The 22,968-nt window shown below is 38.9% G+C and overlaps 1 pseudogene; it reads left to right on the plus strand.

Annotated features, from left to right (window-relative positions):
- Positions 1–5,093: 5,093 nt before the first annotated feature.
- Positions 5,094–6,859, plus strand: LOC149145382 (calcium-transporting ATPase, endoplasmic reticulum-type pseudogene; annotated as a pseudogene).
- Positions 6,860–22,968: the final 16,109 nt, after the last annotated feature.

Raw genomic sequence — 22,968 nt, forward strand, 5'->3', positions numbered from 1 at the left:
ATAAACTTCTGTTCCATTTCTTTTGCTATTATCTAGGTCAGATTAGGTCAAGGTAATTAGGTTCTTGATTTTCCAAGTCTTCATTTGTTAAATTCGAAAAATAACTTGCAGAGCACCTGTTATCCTTCTCTATCTACCCATAATCCATCATATAATCTGCTCCAACCCTTAGTCCATGATTCGTACCCTTCATTTGCCATATTATCCCCACCTTGCCCTAATTCCTACATTCTTGTGCATCATCGCTTCCTCCATCCTTGAACAAATCCAATCGCTCCTTAGCCTCATCCACCAAGTCCTAGACCTCTTCACACCCCTATTTCACCTCCATACTCATTCCTCCATATTTTTCCCTCCATCCATGCTCCAAAATCCCATTTCGAAACATCCTGTAGAAGAATTACAGAACATCCTGTAGAAATCCTGAACATCCTCTAGAACCCCTGCAGACTTCCTGTAGAAGCTCATAAACACGGTTTCTTGGTAGCCAAACTTTGTGAGACTCTCTGGAAGGGTGTTACGGACCCCTTAGACCCTCTCTGAACCTTCCCAACCTTTCCCAAGCATTTCTCCTCCTTGATCCACCTCTGCACAGTAAAAAATAGTTAGAAGCACATGCATGATAATTCCAACAACTTAAACAAAAATACAAAAAGATGTTTTCTTCAGATAGAGGTAGTCTAGACACATGTATTTTACCTTCATAGAAGTAATGGCATCTCTTTCAGTAGTTTGCATGCTCTCCTTTGCGTCAGTAGGACTAGCTGGTAGAATTAGGGTTTGCTGGGGTTTGCGTTTCTTTTTGGCTTTCAGTTTCTTTTTTCAATTAGATTAGCTTCCTTCGAGTTAGCTTTCATCCACCAATTAAAAAGCTTCTTCTAAGAGCTCATAGAAGTTGGCTTAAGCTCCTAGTGGACTTGTGCCAGCTGACCAAGTGACAACTGCGGCAAGAGCTAGTACTTGTGCATACAACACCGTCGCTTCCAAGTTTGTTACGAACTACCGGGTTGATAAAATTAAAGAAGGGAGTTCCAGGAGTTGTAGCATTATTGCTACAATACTGGAGCCCACCATATTTTTGGCGTCGTTGCCGGGGAAGCGTCAGAGTATTGGTGATTGCTACTTTTCTTCTATTTTCCACTACAGCCTTTTTCTAAGTAGTCTATTTCATTTCCATTATGCAATTTCATTTATGCATTTCCTGCTTTCATAGATTAACATTTCAATTCCGCAATTTCATTTCTGCAAGCATAGATTAGCATTTCAATTCCATAAGCGTAGCCTAGCATTTCATTACTGCAATTTCATTTGAGCAAAATAGATTAGTCCTTTCCTACTTTCATTTCAATTTCGCATTTCCATTTCAGCAAGATAGTTAGTTGCAGTTCAATCTATTTTAGTTTTGCAGGTACAAGTAGAAAAAGCAAAATCAACCAAAAATATTTCCTTTCATGCCTTGTAGGAGTAGAGATAATTTAGAAAAATATTTGCACAACACCCCCCACTGCTTCACACAGCCAACCTTCTCTCTTCTTCAATGGCTGTGATTAAGAAGAAGCCCTAGGTGGACATCAAGGCATCTTTAAAGAACCTCTAGGGTAGAAGAAGAAGAAAACATTCCTTTGGAGCGAATGGCTACAAGCAGAAATGTTGGGAGCAATACCTTATCCAAAAATGAATTTGCAAATCAGATGGAAGATTTCAAGAGTGAGGTAAGGCAGTTTCTTGCCATGCAACTGGATACCTTGCGGATCCAAAAGAAGCAAGAAGAAGCCAAAAGGGCTTTGGCCATCTTCTTTCCTAGGTGCATTAGAAAGAATCCTAGGAACGAATGTCCATTCCACTCCATAGAAGTGTGTTTTGTTTGTGAAAAATACCATCCTACAAAACAGTGCCCTTCTTTACCCAGAATTAAAGCTGCATATCAGAGAGCCAACGGATCCATTGAACCACTCTATTATATGAACCAAAGGAGGCCGCATGGACCTAGATCTTACCAGCAGGAACTGCAAGGGACACTCAAGACCTATTATGACCCCTATCAAGCCACTTTCATGCCTTCTTGGGGTCCGCTTGCTCATCCTTCCTGGTTCACACCTCCTCCTTGTTCCTTCACAGATCCATATTACGCCCAACCAGCTGCTCATTCGTTTCACTCTTATGCTTAGCCACAGCCTCAGTGGAATGCACCTCATCAGGGGTGGAGGCCCCAATACAACACTCCTCCCACTTATTTTCCTCCATCACCTGCTTGTCCACAACCATCACCTCCTCCTCCACCAAGGCAACCCCAAATGCCTACCCAACCACAACCCCATCTACATCCATCTCAAATCTACGCCTCCACTCAACTACCCGTACCACCATTTCCAAAACCATACCATGGAGCAGCTCAACCCAATTGCAAAGCTGAGGCACAACATGTCCAAACAACTGCTCTTGAGCTCAATGATCTTCACCATAGCTCAGGAAGAGTATTGCAAAAAAGAGACTATATTGAAAGCATTGAAGGACCACATAAAGCAAAAGAAGATTCAGAAGAGGAAATCAAAGAACCATGGGCTTTACTTGATGAAGAGAAGACATCAGAAGGAGAGATAAAGAAAGATCCCTCATGGTTACCATCAAATCTTCCATGTATTCAAGAGAAAGATCAACAAAAAGAGGAAGAGGAGAAAGTCATGGTAGAAGGTGACATGAAACATGATCCAGATCAGCAAGAGGACCAAGGATATCAAAGCTATATTGAGATATGGTTTCAGATCATCACTAAGTTGCAGCGGTACTCTCTTCCTCAGCTATGTTTGATCCCTTCAAAGTCAGATCATTTTGTCTCTGAAATCCGGATACATGTGAAAGAATGCATTTCGAGCCTTCACATCATCTTGTCTCTAATCTCGATGTGCACATGGCTCCATTGGAAGTATTCTTATACTTGAAAATGATTTTGTTTTTCAAGTAGGGTAGGGTAGAAAAAAAAAAAAAAAAGAAGAAAAAAAATGAAAATAAGATGAAAATAAAAATCTAAGGTGAAAACCTCCTTGCAGGCGCCTTATATTGGCTCATTGATTGAAAAACTCCATGAGGCGGTCAACGGGTTGGGAAAAAAGAGAAAAGAGAATAAGATCTCGGGGTGAAAACCTCCCTTGGAGGTGCCCAGGGCAGGAAATTAGGGTGAAAACCTCCATGAGGCGCCCTAGTTGTTTTTCAAAAAAAAAAAGAGAAAAAGAGAAATAAAAATAATCCTAATTTCCGTTGGCTAATTTCAGGTTGCAGCAATGACATTGCAGGTCAGGAGGAACACTCAAAACAAAGACAAATGAGTTTTTGGGCCTTCTATAGGAAGTTCTATATTTCTACAGGAAACATCCTGTAGAACCTTCAAGCGAGCCATATTCGATTTTGGAAGGGGATCTAAAGCTTGGAATCCATTGGTTATGCCTGCAAGCATTCATGTTCCCATTCCTCACCCTTTTCCATCATCTTTTCCACCTCATTATGCTTCTTCATTGTGCTTCTACAGGAAGTTCCTGTAGAAATTGTAGGAAGCTAGAAATGGATTTCAAAAAGGTGGTTTGGCGAACATGGTAGCTTCCTCAAGGGTTCAGAAGTCGTCCTGCACTTTTCAACCTCCTCCTCCATCAACTCCATGCCTGCATCACAACCCAAGCTCAATTTTTCATACCATGCAACAAAACTACAAAATGCCTTGAAGCAAAAATACCTAGAACAGAATTTGTTTCTTCCATAACTTGAAAACCATGCATCCATTTGAAAAACCGTTTTATGGGGAATTGTACAGGGGTGATGGCAACATTCCTGAGCAGTTTCAGCCAATTCCCGTGCACGGTTTCCAAGAAATTAGCCTCCATCAACATCATCCATTTTTGCATTTTCTCCATAGCCATGCATCCATTTTAAAACCTGTTTCATGGGGAGATGCATATAGGTGGTAGTAGCCTACCCAAGCAGTTTCAACCAATTCTGATGCACGGTTTCCGAGAAATTGATATCTAAAATCTTCAGCCATTTTCCATTTTTCTCGAAATCTGTGCATCCATTGATCATGATTTTGATATTGGACGTGCATCATGATGATAGGAACATGCTCAGCAATTTTCAGATCGATCCGGTTTACCGTTTGGGAGAAATGGCGAAAACAAGTTCTGGTCGTTTGAAAATTCAGCAGCAGCAGCTTGAAGGTGCAGATCTGAACGTGGAAATGAACTCCTGCAGCATGCATCCGGCCAGAGGACACCTGCACAAGGAAAAAACAACCATGAATCATCAACCAAGCCATCATGCAACCAAAGAAACAAATGCATGCAGCAACAAAAAGGACACAGCAGCACGCCGACTTACAGGTATGTGTCTAAATCGGTTCCTCTATTTGCATCAATATGATTTAAAAGTGCATAAATGAATGAAATGGTGAGATTAAGCCAGGAATCTAGCAAAGTTAACCCAACAGTGCCTTCTCTAGCGCTCAGCCAGAAATCATGCAGTATACGTGGATAGTCGACTCACGTGGAAATTAAAAAAACAGGGAGTGTTGGCCGTTTGAACTCCAGTGCAACTGATCTAGAAGAGAACATGCAGTTCATGATAGCACTGCAGTTTGCATGTGGCCACGTACCCCTAGCCACTTCACTCCCTCACCACAAATCATGTCGTAATTGAAAAATGCTCGGCTGACTCTCACCACCCGCTGATTCATTTGCACATGTAATGTCCTTAGCCGGAGTACGCGTCCTCTGCTCCCACAATCTGTTAACTAGTCGTCCTCCATCGGGTTTTCTACCTGTTTTCAAAATTATCCCGCGTATCAGGCTCGCTTAAAGGTGCAGGGGCACTCTACAGGCGTTTCTACAGGAAGTCGTCTACAGGAAACGCAGAAAACAGCTCTGCAGAAGGAAAACCCGAGATTTTTGTCAAAATTCAAGCTTGAAATGAGAAAAGTAGTTAAAGCTCATGTCCAAGGTTACCAGGGTTCTTGAAAGTATTGATTTTGGGGTTTTTCAAATGCATTATAGATCTGTTAATGGTGGAGCAATCTGTTTGAATTTAGAATTTGATCATCTATTTCATAGTCCATGGAGGACAAGATATTCCCTGCTTGGTCTAAAACTATTGAAGAATGCTTAGAAGAATATGATGTGAGCTTAGAGAATGGTTTAAATTCTCATGAAGTGGAAAAACGCCGTCAAATATATGGATGGAATGAGCTCCAGAAGAAAAATGGTACACCTTTGTGGAAGTTGGCAGTGGAGCAATTTGATGATACAGTTGTTAAAATACTTCTGCTGGCAACTGTCATTTCATTTCTTCTCGCCTACTTTCGTGATAATGTGTCTTCTGAGGAGGGCATAATAGCCTATGTAGAGCCCCTGGTCATTCTCCTGATTCTCATCCTTAATGCCATTGTTGGAGTATGGCAGGAGAATAATTCTGAGAAGGCTTTGGAAGCTCTCAAAGAAATGCAATCTGATCATGCAAAGGTCTTGAGAGATGGACATTATGTTGTAGATCTTCCCTCCAGAGAACTTGTTCCAGGAGATATAGTGGAACTGAAGGTGGGAGACAAGGTTCCTGCAGACATGAGAATTGTGTCCCTCAAGACATCCACCTTTAGGATGGAGCAGAGCTCCCTGACTAGAGAGAGCATGCATGTGGTCAAAAGAACATATCCAGCCACCTTGTGTGAATGTGAGTTGTAGTCAAAAGAATGCATGGTGTTTGCAAGAAGTACAGTTACCAATGGCTACTGCACATGCATTGTTGTGAGCACTGGTATGTTTACAGAAATAGGTAAAATTCAGGCACAAATTCAAGAAGCTTCAATGGAATGTCATGATACCCCTTTGAAAAGAAAGTTAGATGAATTTGGTGAAAGACTGACAATAGTGATTGGTGCCATTTGTATTCTTGTCTGGATCATGAACTACAAATATTTTCTTTCATGGGAAGTCATAGATGGGTGGCCAAAAAAATATCAGGTTTTCCTTTGAAAAATGTACGTACTACTTTAAGATTACTATTGCTCTGGCAGTTGCTTCTATACCAGAGGGATTGCCTGCTGTGATTACTACATGTTTGGCTCTTGGCACTTGTAAGATGGCACAAAAGAATGCTATTGTGCGTAAGTTACCGAGTGTGGAGACTTTGGTTGCACCACAGTGATTTGCTCTAATAAGACATGTACTCTTACAACCAATCAGATGTCTGTTAGTGAGTTTATAGCGATAGGGCACAGTGCTGGTTCACTTAGAGAGTTTACTGCTGAAGGAACAACATAAATCCTGAGGATGGAAAAATATTGGATTGGCCTGCACATAATATGGGGGAAAATTTAAAAACTCTGGCAGAAGTTGCTGCAGTTTGCAATGATACAGGGATATCTTGTCAAGGTCACCAGTTCCGTGCTACTGGTATTCCCACTGAGGCAGCCTTGAAGGTATTGGTTGAAAAAATGGGAGTTCCAGACCCAATGGCAGGTGATACAAGTGCCATTCTCAACAGTGGCACAGTGAAATTGGGCAATTGTGATTGGTGGATACAAAGATCAAAGAGGCGGGCTTTAGTGGAGTTTGATTGTGATCGAAAATCCATGGGTGTTATTGTCATGGAACCAATGGGACAAAATCGTCTACTAGTGAAGGGCGCCATGGAAAATTTGCTTGAAAGGAGTGTTTTTCAACAACTTGCAGATGGATCAGTTATTGAATTAGATGATTCATCAAGGGAATTACTCTTGAGGAAGTTTCATCAAATGAGTTCAAAGGCTTTGCGTTGTTTGGGATTGGCATACAAGGAAGTTTGGGGAGAGGGCAGCAGAAGGAGAAATTGGCCGAGATTTTAGCTAGGGAGGCAGCACCTATGCTAGCCACCCTAAGCACATCCATCCCCTCCATGAACACTCATTTTTTTCAAGGTTCAGACACAATCTGGTCATGGTTCAACCTTCTACAGGAAGCTACAGGACTTTCTACAGGAAGTTCTATGTTTTTACCAGAAACATCTTGTAGAAGCCTTTGGGCAGGCCAAAATCAATTATGGAGAGGGATTTGAAAATTGAAGTTTGTTGAGGAGGCATGCAACCACTCTTTTCTTCCATCCTCCACTGGTTTTATCTCCTTTCACCACCATTTCAACCATCATATTGAATATACTTACACAATCATACCAAGGTTGAGAATTCTCTAGGAAAAGGAGCAGACAGTGGGAAGAAGCAGAGAGAAAAGCATGGTTTTCATGACAGAGAAGAGGACATCACTTCAGGAGCTTGGCTTGATAAGGAGGCCACCAGGGCCATCAAAGATGAGGAGATAGATTGGTTGCTCAGAGGATGAGCAACACTTTCAGTAGGGGGGTGATGATGAGCCCCAAAAATGGATAATTATTTGGGCTCATTCAACCTCCTAATTCGACTTAATCCACCATTCTCATTAGTTTATTGCATGTTTTTTATTATATTTATGCTAATAGAGTGGATTGGGTTAGTCAGTATGCCAACAAGTCTAATGTGTGCTTTGTGTAGCCTTTTTGGTCAATTTGGAGACAAAGTCAATGGTTGAAATGAGCACTTGGCAACCAAATTCGTGGAGAGTATTTTTAGGACGATGTTCCCTTCATTTATGGGCCCTTACCTCGAATTCTCCACCATCAGCTCGGAGTTCAAGGGCCACCAAATCAATCAGCAGAAGGGCAGCCAAGCAAGTCAAGTAGGACTACTGTTAACTACAAGTCTTGGGCAGCCGAGTCCCTAAAGTTTAGGAGGACTGTTGGGGTCCACAATTTGTATAAATAAGCAGGCTTAGGGCCTCATTTTGGTTATCTAGTGGTTAGTCATTTTGTAGCAAATGGTTAGTCATTTTGTAGGCAGAAATTAGCTAGTTTGTAGTTCAATTTTTATGCAGTAGATTAGCTTTGCTTTCAGCACATTTTCAAGTTTCCATTGTGGACAGTTTTGATGTAACTCTTCTTTTCTTGCTCAATAAAGATGAATCCAGCTCTGCACCAGCTCTAAATCTCTCTTAGGAGATTGTAGCTCTTGGAGTTGGGCCCATCTCAAGCGCCGAGTACCTCCTTTGTTTACGTTCATCTCTCTTTGCTCCATTCTTAGAGTAAAATCTGCTATTTAGATTTAAAACTTGTTGTGTTATTTAGGTTTCTTTTGATGATTAAAGTAGATTTTCATGTTCGGATTGATTTGGATAGATTAATAAAATAAAGGATCCTTGGAAAAAGGGGCTCAAGAACCTCTGATCTTACCTCTCCCTCAGTGGGATCGTGAGTTGGGACAAAGGTGACCTTGCTGCCCACAAAAACGTTGTTTTGCTTCACCATGCAAGTATTAGTGTTGGATTCTTAGTTGTCAAACTTGATATTAGTTTTGACTGCATGCTTAGGGTTATGATTGCTTAGTTGCATAGTTAGTTCATCTGATTTTGTGCAAATAAACTTCTGTTCCATTTCTTTTGCTATTATCTAGGTCATATTAGGTCAAGGTAATTAGGTTCTTGATTTTCCAAGTCTTCATTTGTTAAATTCGAAAAATAACTTGCAGAGCACCTGTTATCCTTCTCTATCTACCCATAATCCATTAGATAATCTACTCCAACCCTTAGTCCATGATTCGTACCCTTCATTTGCCATACTTTCCCCACCTTGCCCTAATTCCTACATTCTTGTGCATCATCGCTTCCTCCATCCTTGAACAAATCCAATCGCTCCTTAGCCTCATCCACCAAGTCCTAGACCTCTTCACACCCCTATTTCACCTCCATACTCATTCCTCCATCTTTTTCCCTCCATCCATGCTCCAAAATCCCATTTCGAAACATCATGTAGAAGAATTACAAAACATCCTGTAGAAATCCTGAACATCCTGTAGAACCCCTACAGACTTCCTGTAGAAGCTGATAAACACGGTTTCATGGTAGCCAAACTTTGTGAGACTCTCTGGAAGGGTTTTAGGGACCCCTTAGACCCTCTCTAAACCTTCCCAACCTTTCCCAAGCATTTCTCCTCCTTGATCCACCTCTGCACAGTAAAAAATAGTTAGAAGCACATGCATGATAATTCCAACAACTTAAACAAAAATACAAAAAGATGTTTTCTTCAGATAGAGGTAGTCTAGACACATGTATTTTACCTTCATAGAAGTAATGACATCTCTTTCAGTAGTTTGCATGCTCTCCTTTGTGTCAGTAGGACTAGCTGGTAGAATTAGGGTTTGCTGGGGTTTGCGTTTCTTTTTGTCTTTCAGTTTCTTTTTCCAATTAGATTAGCTTCCTTCGAGTTAGCTTTCATACATCAATTAAAAAGCTTCTTCTAAGAGCTCATAGAAGTTGGCTTAAGCTCCTAGCGGACTTGTGTCAGCTGACCAAGTGACAACTGCGGCAAGAGCTAGTACTTGTGCATACAACACCGTCGCTTCCAAGTTTGTTACGAACTATCGGGTTGATAAAATTAAAGAAGGGAGTTCCAGGAGTTGTAGCATTATTGCTACAATACTGGAGCCCACCACCTGCTTCTGGGAGGGGCAATTTTGTAGTACCTCAAGTGTCGACATAGTGGACAACGATTGGGTCAAGTCCTCTACTATATTATAATTCTGTGTTGCTCTGGCACGAGGATTAAATGTCGATTTGTGTACTACTCCCTTTGGTGGCTTTATCATTAGCTCACAAATGACGGGTGGCACAACTTCAATCGAAGTTGTTGTCGAACTACTATGTTGATCAGTAGCCTTATCATTCGACAGCTGTGGATTCCCATAATCTTTACTCCTTGTCAATATGAAAGCATCATTTTGTTGTTTCGAAATAGACAACATAAGCACTTGGGATGGGGAAGCATTATCACTAGCAACCATATTGGTTCCTGGGTTTGGAAACGGATCAGTTAATATCGCCGACGTTTTTGAACTCTTAAAGAGTTTCTTAACTTCAACTTTATGTGGACAATCTCTCGTCCGATGATCCTCATCACATATCTGACACCTCGCAGGGGGTTTCCTTTGCCCAGAAGGGTTTGTAGAAGTTTTTTTAGGAGATGACTTATCCTACTTCTTCTTTTTCCCTTTCTTTTTCTTCTTTCCTCCTGGTTGCTTCGGTTCTCTACCTTTGTTAGTCGACATAGCATTTACCTCTGAGGCGAGAAGCTCTTCATTTACATTTTGAATAGAAACTGTACGAGCCTTCTTTGATGTAGCCTTTATGGTTTTCATGTTATTCGTACCTATCACACCATCGCCAGCATGAGCGTCTTTGTTCGATTTAGGAGGAGGAGGAATGGAAAATTCTGGTCTAGGAGCATAAGGGATTTTGTCATAAAGTGTGCCAGACTAAGTATAGATCAAGTCTAGATACTGTGCACGAGCAATGACTTGCTCTTCAGTGACGACCCCTCCCTTTGCCACATCTTATGTGATACAAGGTAACAATGACTTAATAAACCATTCAGCTAACAGCTGATTAGGAACATATGTTTTTACCATTGTACGACGACGTCGCCACTCATGAATATGATCAGATATGTGGGTGGTTGTCATCTATTTGAAATTGGTAAGAAGATATGTTCCTATTTCGTACCTTATGGGTAACTGAGAATAGGTTAAAAAGGTTATGGCGAGGGTGCTAAAGTTATCAAATGAAGCTCTTGGCAATTCAATGTACCATTTTGCTGCCGGACCAGTTAACCTTCGCTAAAAAAGGCGAAGCCTAATTGAATCATCATTTAGAGTGTTATATGAACACCATCGATGAAAGGTCATCACATGATTCGACGGGTCTTCACCCAGATTTCCATTAAATTTAGGAATATCTGATGGAAGCTTATGAGGAATCGCTGGCCACCAAGGGGCATAAGAAATTGCATCGTTTGTCAGCCAATTTAGATCTGGTAACTCTAAAGTCTCCACGAAGGGCAACTGTTGATTTAGGTTTGGCAAATCATACCTAAGATAAGATGGTATTGCCTGAGCAGTGGGTCTTTGCATACCAGCATAATGCATTTGATGTTGATAACTTTGGTAAGGTTGATGAGCATAACAATTATGAAATGATTGATGTTGATCGTTTTGAATATACTGTTGCCCATTACTTGCAAAGACTTGGTGCTTAGATCCTTGGTAAACTTGTTGGAATTGTGGTTGTTGATATTGCACTAGCCATGGTTGTGAGACCATGTGCTATTGTCCAATACTGGCTGTTTGACCAAGATGAGGGGTAATGGTACCCGTTTGAGCCTGGGTCACTCCAGTTAGGGAGCCACTAATCGATGATTGTGGTGGAGTCGTAGAGACAAGGGGCTATTGGATTACGACCTGAGAGACTTGAGGTTGGCATACAACAGGTAACTCTTTTACTTGCGACACCGTCACAATAGCCGGTGCAGTGGGGTTATTTGACATAGGCAAACTTTGTTGCATTGAGTATACAACTCTTGGTTGTTGAGGCAATATTGGCATCCAACCACTAGATGTAATTCCAGCATAACCTGAATTCTCTTGCGAACTCTCGTATGTTTGAACTCCTGGAGGAGACAATGAAAGGGGATATTGCCACCCATATGGCAGTAATCTAGTTCTTAAGGGAATGATTTGCCTTTGAGGACCGGACAGCCCAAATTGACACTGCGAAGGATTAATTTGATGAGACTCAACATAAGAGATTCTAGATATTATTCTGGATGAACAAATGGGAACATACCATACTGTCGAAACAACCCTTGGATGGATTCCATCCACCGATTGAGAGCTAGTTGCGACAAATGGTACACCGTCGAACATTGTTGGAGTGGCAGCAGGAAGTTCTGCCGCTGTTGTGTTAGATGACACAGTCCTAGATGTCGACAGTTGTTCAAACATAACTAGTCTATCCAAAAGATTTCCTAGCAATTCTATAGGAACTTCTGATAACGGTAGACTAATTTCTAACAAAGAAGGATATAGGGTGATCCAAACTCCAAAATGCGATGGAGTACTAGATGGGGGATCCTCCACAATATTTTCTATAGCAATCAATCCAGGTGGAAGAGGTAGACCATCAGGTCCATAAAATGTTTCTGGTGATGAAGAAGGTATAGATTCTACAGCGACAGATGTTTGGGGAATAACACCTTCCAAATCTGCTGCAGATGGAGCTGGTTCAGGAATATAAGTGTTTACCTTCACACTAGGATCAGTTCTACTATCCTCTAGTGGCTACAGAACTTCTTCTGTAAATGCAGGGATACAAGAAATGTTTGGCGTAACCGGAGCCTCCGAGGGTGTCGGAACACTTGTTCCAACCAAACGAGGGCACTTTGAACTGGTTAAACGAGTTCGCTTTGTCCGGAATAGTTTTAATTCTGGGGACAAAGATGGTTGACTCGTAAGTCTCCACGAATGACGGGGTTTTAATTGAATTTCCTCCACGATTGCGGATTACTCGATCAACTAAAAATAAAGGGGAAAATGATTCCGAATTAAATGAATTTTAGATGGTTTGACACACCTTGTTTTTTCAATTTTTAAGAGTCGAGAAAAAACAAAAGATGACTCTAATCACCTTCAATTTTTAATGAGCCTGAAGCGACAAGTTCTTAGATGGACCTTTTCCTTTAAGGAGTCTGAAAAGGAATGAAAGAGACTACTCTGGAAATCTAGACATAGGGATTACCAAACCAATCACAAAATTGCAGAATACTTTTTATGGTACGACAGTCAATCTTCCTGAATGTTGTGTTCAGTGCATTGTGATCGAAAGGGTGACAGGCATGGCTTCCTATGGATAAAGGATATAGCCTATTGTGCTCTCCCAATATATACACGACGGTACGTGGGAGCACAAGTCCGTACTGGCACTTTTCATCTCAAAGAGGAGGAATCACCCAACCAACAGTGAAAGCGATAGTTACCAGGCTTTACGACGCCGAAATACGTCTCTAGCCTAGACTTCTAGATGTTGTGCGTTAGGTTCCAAAGCGTTTTTATGTTCATTGAATTTATTTTACAGTTGATCTTTCTTAAGAAATTTCCCTTTCATGTTCACCGCGTGATGTAGATATACAATTCCTAAAATGCAATCTAAGATGATAAACAATCATTTAATCTTATTTTTTGCAATGAAAATCCTAGCTACTAAAGAAAGGGAGATGATATTCTCTCAACATAGAGCAGAGAGCACACACTAGATGCACTGTCCTAAATCAAACCAACAAGCAGTCTAAATGCAAATGCACGTGCATGTATTTGTTTTCAGCTTTCTTAATGTGTGAATGACTAGAAGAATGCTAAGTACAAATATGAATTGTCTTTTCAAAGCGACAGTACTAACAAATTTCTCTTCAAAAATGAAATCAACATAATGGCAACACTTTGCTATTTTGAATTGAAAACTGCTTTTGACGCTTGAAAAACTACTAATTCAAATCAAATACAAGAGTAACTGTATAATCAACCATCAAGAACATTAGAATTATTTTCTTTGACTCAAAACGACACTTACGACACTTTCAAATCAAAAGACGATAGTTTGATTATGCTACTTTTTTGTAAAAGAGAACTGTAAATGGTGCACAATACATAAAAACATTCATAATTCCTTGTACTATGGAGGTGGAATCGTGAAAAGGAAGGGAGTTTCTACAGTGGTATATTGATCACAGACAGCAAAACTCCTGAATAAAGCTGAAGAGAGTGAACACAGAAACCAAAATCTGAGAGTAGAAGAGGTCTTGTCTGATCAGCGCACCTGCAACATAGGGAAAGTGCAATGTAGTGCACCTACTCCACATGGGAGGTGTGATGCATCCAGATTTCCAAGAGGAGAAAATGAGATGGTCCAGGGACAAGACTTCAACTTGGTTCTAGGTCACATTTTGGAGCTCTGTTCAGGGATTTAGGCCGAGCTAATGATAGTCAGTAAATAGAAATCATAGGGGCTAATCTAATGAGGTTACTAGAGCCACCACTAGGGCAATTAGAAGGTTTGCAAATTGATTGTTCAGTTTATAAACAAAACTTGGAGATAGACTAAAGTAGCATTGATCTAACTTTCACTCACATAGCAAATGCAGTTAGAAGGCTAGCTGGCTTGACTTCAGGCTCCATCTGTAAGTTTATAAAATAAACAAATATAGACAAGCAAACAATCTATTTGCTCCCCAGTGGAGTTGCCATTTTGTTATTCGGAAATCTAGTGTCCACTAGGAGCTGCTAATCCCACTAATACGGGTAGCTATCTTAGAAACAAACAAACTAAAACTACTTTCGCTTTCCTTTATGAGAAGTAGATAAGAGGGGAACAAAGGACACCAACCTCAGTCTTATGCTTGGTTCCTTGCTTGGTTCCTCTCCCTACTGATAGATCCTTGCCACTTTTCCTTTGTCTACCCAGCTTCAAAGAGCACCTGGGGAATCAAAGAAGCATAATACTATCAAAGAATAGAGATCTACAATCATAAACAATATAGGACCAGATATATATTTACCACACAAATTCATATATCATCAAACATACAAGAATGTGGAGGAAAACTTGAATAGCTTTATTAATATCAAAAATAGCAAAGAGGATTACAACCAATTGTTCTAACCCAGCATCATCCTCCTAGCATCAAATCCCTCCTTCACCTCATGAAAATCTTACATCATCCAACACTATGATATTCCACCAAGAAACCAACAACACTTCCTTACAAGATACCAAATTCCGGCCCCCAACCTTTGGATCTCTATGATGAGGGATCCATATATAGATGATTGCATGGGGGTGAGTCAGCTTCTGGGATTTTGATTAGTGTCCTCTCTTTGATAGTTCTTGATTCCACTTGGAGATTGATGATCTCTTACTCATCCCTGGGCGAATTCAGAGAGGCAAGTGTCAAAGGAGAAGTTTCTGGAAGATTCCATGATGATCCACCTTGCAAACTGTCTCTGTCATTTGTCTACTCTCGCCCATCGCACCCTATAGAAGGGATTTCCAGTATGCATCACAACCTTTACACTCAGCAAGTGAGATGCATCGTACCCTCTACACTAGGCAGTCTGTATGGTCCAACTTTGACCAGTTCTGTGCAGTTTTCTGTGGAAAACTTCCGGGAGATGATGTAATCAGCTGACCTTGTTCCTTTAGGGAGTCAAGCAACACTTTTAGGGAGTTAGGAGCCCTTGGTTGATGGACATGTATGATTGGGGTTACAGTGCCCAAAAATGTCTATAACACTAATTCCTTGCATTGTTCCCTTGGGAATTTTTTCCTATTTTTTAGGTATTTCACACCAAGGAATTGAGCAATAGCCTTAGGTCAATCTCTAAATGCATGCACCACCTGTACACATGGGAATATGCTACAATTGATAGCACACTACCTTGTAATCTCCATTTCAATTGGGTAACTCAAATTCTCTACATGCAACAACTATTTTAGGTTGATTGATCAGATAGTTGGTTGATCACTGAGTGTGCTTGAAGTTCCATTTCCACAACTTGGCCTATGTTGGTTCTTCTAACAGTTAGGACTAGTTAATCTGACAATAACTCAAATTAACTGAAATAGATTGCTACAAATTAGTAATAAATCATGTAGAACTGAACTCAATATTCCCCAAATACAATAAAATGAGTTAATTGAGTGACAAGTTCCATGTCACCTCAGTTAACTACCTCCAAGTATTCTGCTGAAATAGAAATTCAAATTTTAATCTAGTTTGACTAAGGAAAAGTCAAAACTAGATTTTCTTGCTGCATTTTCAACATTGGTAAAGGTTGATTTCAACTTAATAGATACAATGTCTTGATATTTGGAACATGTGACTAGCATGTGTGAATAATTCTAGGGCCGCATGCTTGATATTAGCATGACAAGGTAATATCTTATTTGTTTACATAAGTAACAACTGGGATATGTGGATATGTTCTATATTCATGAACATGTATTTGATATGGATAGCAATTTATTTCTTTTTATAGATGGATCTATCAACATAATTGGATTCCCTTAAGAGATACCATGGATGTGTTTAGTTACAAGGAAATGTGATTGGAAAAACAAGGTAAGGTAATTTATATATTGTTATATTTACTTATACACTCATGGTTCTGTTTCTATTGCAGCATGATGCAGAGGATTGCATGGAAAAAGGTATTTCCATGAAATTTTGAAGACGCCTTGAGTTGATATTACCCTAGGAAACATTTGGAACCCATGGGGATTGAGTCATGGTGTTTTCTTCTAGTTTTGCTATTTGAATGCTTGGTGATTTGTTTGTGCTTAATTTGTTTATGTCAAGTGTATGGCCATACCACCTTTCTTGTGGTGTCATATTGATATTGGTTTTTCACGGTTTTATCTTGTTGCTTCTTGGTATTTCCTTTTATGTTGTGGGAGTTTTGGGATTTGGATGGGGAAAGACAAAAGTTAGTGGAGCCTAGGGAGATTTGAATGAAACCTGACATGTAATGTAAAGATCTAGATGAAGGTCGGTGCATGATTTAAGGGTAACTGAAGGTAAAACTATGAAAATTGGTTGGACTAGTTGCATCCATTTGTCGAAATGGATGGTGGAAGGAAAATTATGAGAAAGGTAATAGAAAGGTAATGTAAATGGATTTGACGAATCATATGCCTTGGCTATGTGGGGAATTGTTGTTCTCAGTCTTATGCATATTGTGCATGGATAAAGGGACTTCTCTTAACCTCAACCTTATGATATCTAGTAATTGTGTTCTCATTATGATTATGTTGATGTCTATATATGTATATGCATATGTATGTATTCCATTGTCTAACAAGTCGTTAGATATCACAAATTTTTCGTGCTTATGTTTATATACATGTATGTATGTATGTTGTTGTCTGGCAGGGTCATCACGGATCATGATTTTTATATGCTAATGTTTATATGTATATATATGTATGTATGTATGTTGTTGTCTGACAGGGTTGTAGGGATCATGATTATTTTATGTTGATGTTTATATGTGTATATGTATGCATGTATGTCATTTTCTGACAGGGGCTTCAAGAATAATTCTTGTGGAGGAATGATTGCTTATGAAGGTGAAGGGTGTGAATGAGTTCCTATTTATGGGGAATCAAGTGGGAAGAGTAGCTATGACAGATCTATGAGGTTAGTATCATGTGGATATGAATTGATATTATGTAGTTATACTATGTTCTAGGTCCCTACAATACTAATGATTCCCCCATTATTGTTGTCATTGTAGTCCTTATTTTTATGCCCCTAGTGTCCCCCTATTGTTGTTATTGTGCCCCATAGAAGCCCACTATAGTTATTTTTGTGCCCTTATATTATTATTGTTAGGTTGGCTTTGACTATATTGTAACCCCTTAAACTCCTATATATAGAAAGGAGGTTTTTTCATTTGTATCATCCAAGAATTGTTCAGTTGTGTAATGTAAAGGAGGTTGAACCTTCAAAGAGGCTGAATTCTAAAGTGTTTATCTTTCTTTTCTATCTTTTTATGAGCTAGTTTCATAACATTTGATATCAGAGCTTTGGATTCTAGGCTTTTGCTGCTCCAAATAGGTCATCGTGGAATTTTTGCTATAACTTATTTTCTGTGATGTTTCACAAGCTAACATAAAAAACAATTTGAGACGAAGGTTTTCTGAACTTTGGGTTTGAATTTTAGATTTTGGCTCACTATATTTTTGAAGATATGATCTGAGGAAGTTAGGGTTTTTGCAGACTCCCGAATTACATTCCAAATAGTTGACCTTGGGAAAATCGTCATAACATTCTCTCTGAGCATTAGATTGAAATTTCGTAAGAAGTTATAGAAAGGGGATAGACTGTAGTTTTTTGTGTATCTTTTCCAGATCGGAAGGTCGAAACATTGACACGTGGCACGCCATACAAGTTCACTCTACTGAAAAATTATATAATCAAGTCATCATGGGAGATTGGGTACAACTCTTTCTTAGAGAATCAAATTTTGATAAGATTGGTGGCATTGGAACAAAGAATCAGAGGGCTACCACAGGAAGAAATTTTAGACTTTGGAGATCCATAATTAAAGAGATACAACAGATTCAATATGGAGCTTCTACAAATCAAGAAAACAAGGTGTGTAGTCTTTTTAAAAATTTTCATAAGTTTGGGTTGAATATTAGGTTGAAGTTCAAATGGAATAGTGAAGCATAATTATCATTAATTGATGCCCCAAAGAAAGAAAAAGGAAACACCTAGTAAAAAACCTGAAAGTTCTAGCATGACCCACGAAGAAGACGAAGAAATCCAACATGATATATCAAAATTACGAGACCAAGTGCAACAAATTTCACTCTCACAAAAGGTAACTAAAGATAATATGAATAGCATGGAAGCTAATATGAATGGTATGCAAGTTAAGATGGATGATGTGGAAGCTAAGATGGATGGCATGGAAGCTAAGATGAATGGCACGAATGCTAAGATGGAAGATTTGAAGATATATTTGAATAAGTTTCTACAAGAAATGCTTAGTAATGGTGAAAGGGTAGTAAAGGAAACTCATGATGAGAACAAAAGAAATGTTAATCATGATTTCATAAACTCTAATATTGGATTGAAGTCCAACCATGTTCCAAATATCAATATGAGGAATTTTGATGGAAAGGATCTTGTAACATGGATAATATAGATGGAGCAATTTTTCGATCTCCATAATGTAAAAAACACACAAAAGGTACACATTGTAACTTTATATTTGGAACCAAATCAGTTTGTATGGTATTGATGGCTTTGCTCTCAGAAAAAAATTGTCACTTGGTCAACTTTTACAGAAGAAATGACAGCAAATTAGGAAGATACAAAAAGAAACACTTTTTTTATACAATTGATAAACCTCAAACAAAAGGGTTCAATGATGGAGAACATTGAGGACTTCCAAAAATTGAATCAAAGGGTAAAAGATATTCGAGAGGAGCATAGGATTGATGTGTTCATAGGAACTTTAAAGGATAACATCCAACACAAGGTTTGCCTTTGGGAACCTGACTCATTGGAGAAGGCATTCATGTTGGCATGAAAAATGGAAAGAAAAATTATGGAAACAAGGAATCCTACCACTCACAACTATAAGGATGGAAGTGTTGTTTCCCCTAGCCTTCCATAACCTACAAGGTTGACACCCCAACAGTTGGAATAAAAAAGAGTTAAAGGGCTTTTTTACAGTTATGACAGCAAATACACTGAAGGTCATAAGTGTGCTCAGAAGAAATTATTTTACATACATTGTGAAGAGGAGGAAGAAAAGGAAGAAGAAACTTCAAAAGAGGAAGATATAAACCGGGAACAAACCCCAAACAAAGAAGAAATGAATCCAACCATATCTTGTAATGCATTGGCCGGAATTACCACTCCTCAAACTTTCAATATAGAAGGACATATCAAGAATAAAAAGGTAATAGTGTTGATTGATTGAGGCAATACCCATAATTTTATTCATTTTCACGTAGCCAGGAAATTGAATTTCTTCCTATATCTAGCACCAGAGTGTCAAGTGATGGTTGCAAGTGGAGGAACCATAAATTTCTCTAGAAAGTACCATAATATCAAGCTATCCATGGGAGAATATGTATTGAATAGCTCAATGCTTTCCATTCCAATGGGTGGTGCTGATTTTGTACTAGGAGTCCAATTGCTACAATCCTTGGGTACAATAGATTTTAATTTCAAGAACATTTCATGAAATTTTCTTTGGAAGAAAAGGAAGTTGAATTAAGAGGTATCACAGGGAAACCAAGAAATATAATCAATTCTAATGGAATAACAAAGACTCTTAATAAAGAACAACAAGGTGTAATTTCACAATTATGTTCACTAGAGGTTCCCATGTAAAAATCATCTATTTCTCTAGATCTCAAAAAAGTCTTGGACAATCATTCCAAGGTATTTGACACTCCCAAAGGTCTCCTACATATTCATGATCATGATCATTCTATTCATTTGATTCCAGGAAGTGTTCCTCCAAACATCAGGCTTTACATATATCCCTATTCCCAAAAGAGTGAAATTAAACTTATGGTTGCAGAAATGCTACAAGATGGTATAATTCAACCTAGTCAAAGTTGTTTCTCTGCTACAGTAGTATTGGCCCACAAGAAGGATGGATCATGGTGCATGTGTCCGGATTATAGGGAGCTCAACAAGCTCACTATTAAAGATAAATTTCCCATTCCTATCATTGATGAACTATTGGATGAATTACATGGATCAATTTACTTCACCAAGTTCGATATTCATTTAGGATATCATCAAATTAGAATGAATATTGAAGCATTCTGATAACATCATTTAGAACTCATGAGGGTCATTATGAATTTTCGGTCATGCATTTTGGCCTTACCAATGCACCTTCTACATTTCAAGGTTTGATGAATTCCATTTTCAAATCATTCCTTAGAAAATTTGTGCTAGTATTTTTTGATGATATAATAATCTATAGCAGATCTTTGAAGGATCATGTTCAACATGTTGATAAGGTGCTCAAACTATTCGAGGAGAAACAATTATATGCAAAAATCTCCAAATGTTTCTTTGGAGCACAAGAGGTGGAATATCTAGGTCATATTGTATCTCATGAAGGTGTTAAGGTAGACCCTAGCAAAATTAAAGCCATTAAGGAATGGAAAATCCCCACATCCATAAAGCATTTGCAAGGATTTCTTAGGTTGATAGGGTATTATTGCAAGTTTTTTAAGAATTATTAGAGAATAGTAGCACCTATAACTACATTATTGAAGAAAGATGAATTTTTATGGACTCCAAAAGCAACAAATGCCTTTGAACATATTAAAGAGGCAATGTGCCAAGCACCAGTCTTAGCTACTCCGAACTTCAAAAAAAACTTTATTGTGGAATGCGATGCCTTAGCAAATGGAATTGGCATTGTTTTAATGCAAGAAAAAATACCCATTGATTTTGAAAGTCGTCCAATCAAAGGAAAGTATTTACACAAAGCTATTTATGAGAAGGAAATGTTGGCAATACTACATGCACTTAAGAAATGGCAACCCTACAAAATGGGAAGACACTTCAAGGTAAAAACGGATCATGATAGTCTTAAATACTTTTTAGAACAAATATTATCTTCAGAAGAGCATTAAAAATGGGTCACAAAGATGTTGGGTTATGACTTTGAAATCATATACAAAAAATGGAAGAAAAATTTTGTGGCAGATGTACTCTCAAGAAAGGATGAGAATATGGAAGCATTTCTTTGTACCATTTCTATTATCCAACTAGATTGGATAAACAAAGCAAGGGATGAATGGAAGAATGACGAAGAAGTGTGGGAACTCATTCATAACATACAACAACATCCCAGTACATGTAATACATTTAGCTGGAAAAATGATTTGTTATGGTACAAAGATCGCTTATACCTATGTCAAAATTCCCAACTCAAACAAAAGATTCTTATGAAACTGCACACCTCTCCCTTAGGAGGGTACTCGAGATTTTTAAAAACTTACCACAGGGTTAAGAAGTAGTTTTTTTTGGAAGGGCTTAAATCTTATATTCAAAAGTTTGTGGCAAAATTTTTGGTTTTCCAACAAAATAAAGTTGAAACAATTAAGACCCCAGGTCTATTACAACCTTTATCAATTCCAAGCCAACGTTGGGAGGATGTTTCAATGGATTTCATCACAGGTTTACCCAAGTCCGAAGGAAGGAGTGTCATCATGGTGGTAATTGACAGACTTACCAAGTATGCACACTTGTGCATTATCTCATCCATTCAAAGTCAGTATAGTTTCTACTGCATTTACAGAAACAATTCAAAAGCTACATGGAAACCCAAAGATTATTGTAAGTGACAGTGATCCCATTTTCACTAGAAATTTTTGGACAAAATTATTTTCTTGTCTTCGTACTTATTTAGCTCATAGCTCATCTTATCATCCTCAATCTGATGGGGAAACTGAGATATTAAACAAATGTTTGGAAGGATATCTTCATTTCTTTGTATCCCATAAACAAACTTTATGGATAAAATGGTTGCCTTTGGCTGAATGGTCGTATAACACTTCCTTCCATACTGGAACAAAAATGACCCCATTTATGAAACTTTATGGATATCACCCATTGTCCATCACATCATATGTAAGAGAAAATTCTAAGGTTCAATAAGTGGAAGATCACATCTAGCATCAACAACAAGTTCTCCAACTTTGGAAGAATAACCTAACTTTGGCACAAAATAGAATTTAACAACAGGAAGATCAACATCGCAGGGAAACAAGTTTTAATAAAGGTGAATGGGTATTTCTATGGCTACAACCATATTAAAAAATGTCCCTCAATGATCCGAAATTGGTTTTGGATAGACTCCTAAGTCTAGTGGTCCTCACAGAGGAAAAATTAAAGTCCAAAGAAGTTCCAGGAAATAGCCCCATTGCAGAGATCATCTTGTCCTAAATTTGTTGCAACTCAAATGGGTAAAAATGGACTTAGGATGCAAAAGTTATCATTGAAAGAAGATGCCTTTGTTCCTTAGAAAAAGAGGCTAAATCCTTTAAAAAATGGCCTAAAAGGCCTTATGAAGAAAATCAGATCGAAGGAGGTCCAAGGCAGAGTTAAGCAGAAAGGGGAAGCAACTGCAATCACCGATCCCCGACATATCGGGTCGGAGGTAGGTTTGTGTGCATATAACGTAGGGACCAGGCTAAGTGATATATCAATCGCCAATATCGATGGGTCGACATCAACAGTGGCCATGTCATGGGGCTTAAAGCGGGACCTTAGGCCAAGCGATATTGTGATCAGTGAAATCGGCAAATCACAACCGGTGATGCCACGAGGCAAAGACGGGACCCCAGGCCAAGCGATATCACTATCGCCGATATCGGCATCAGCGAATCATGTCGGCATAGGCCATGCTATATGGCTTACCCTTGGTCCATGCGATATATGCGATGTGATGAAAATGGACCTGAAAGTGTTTTGTTAATGCAAATATAAAATGTTTCA

The sequence above is a fragment of the Pinus tabuliformis genome, chromosome X (genome assembly GCF_031772625.1).
Source record: "Pinus tabuliformis cultivar Carrire ecotype Pingquan chromosome X, CPIR1, whole genome shotgun sequence".
Taxonomy (NCBI): domain Eukaryota; kingdom Viridiplantae; phylum Streptophyta; class Pinopsida; order Pinales; family Pinaceae; genus Pinus; species Pinus tabuliformis.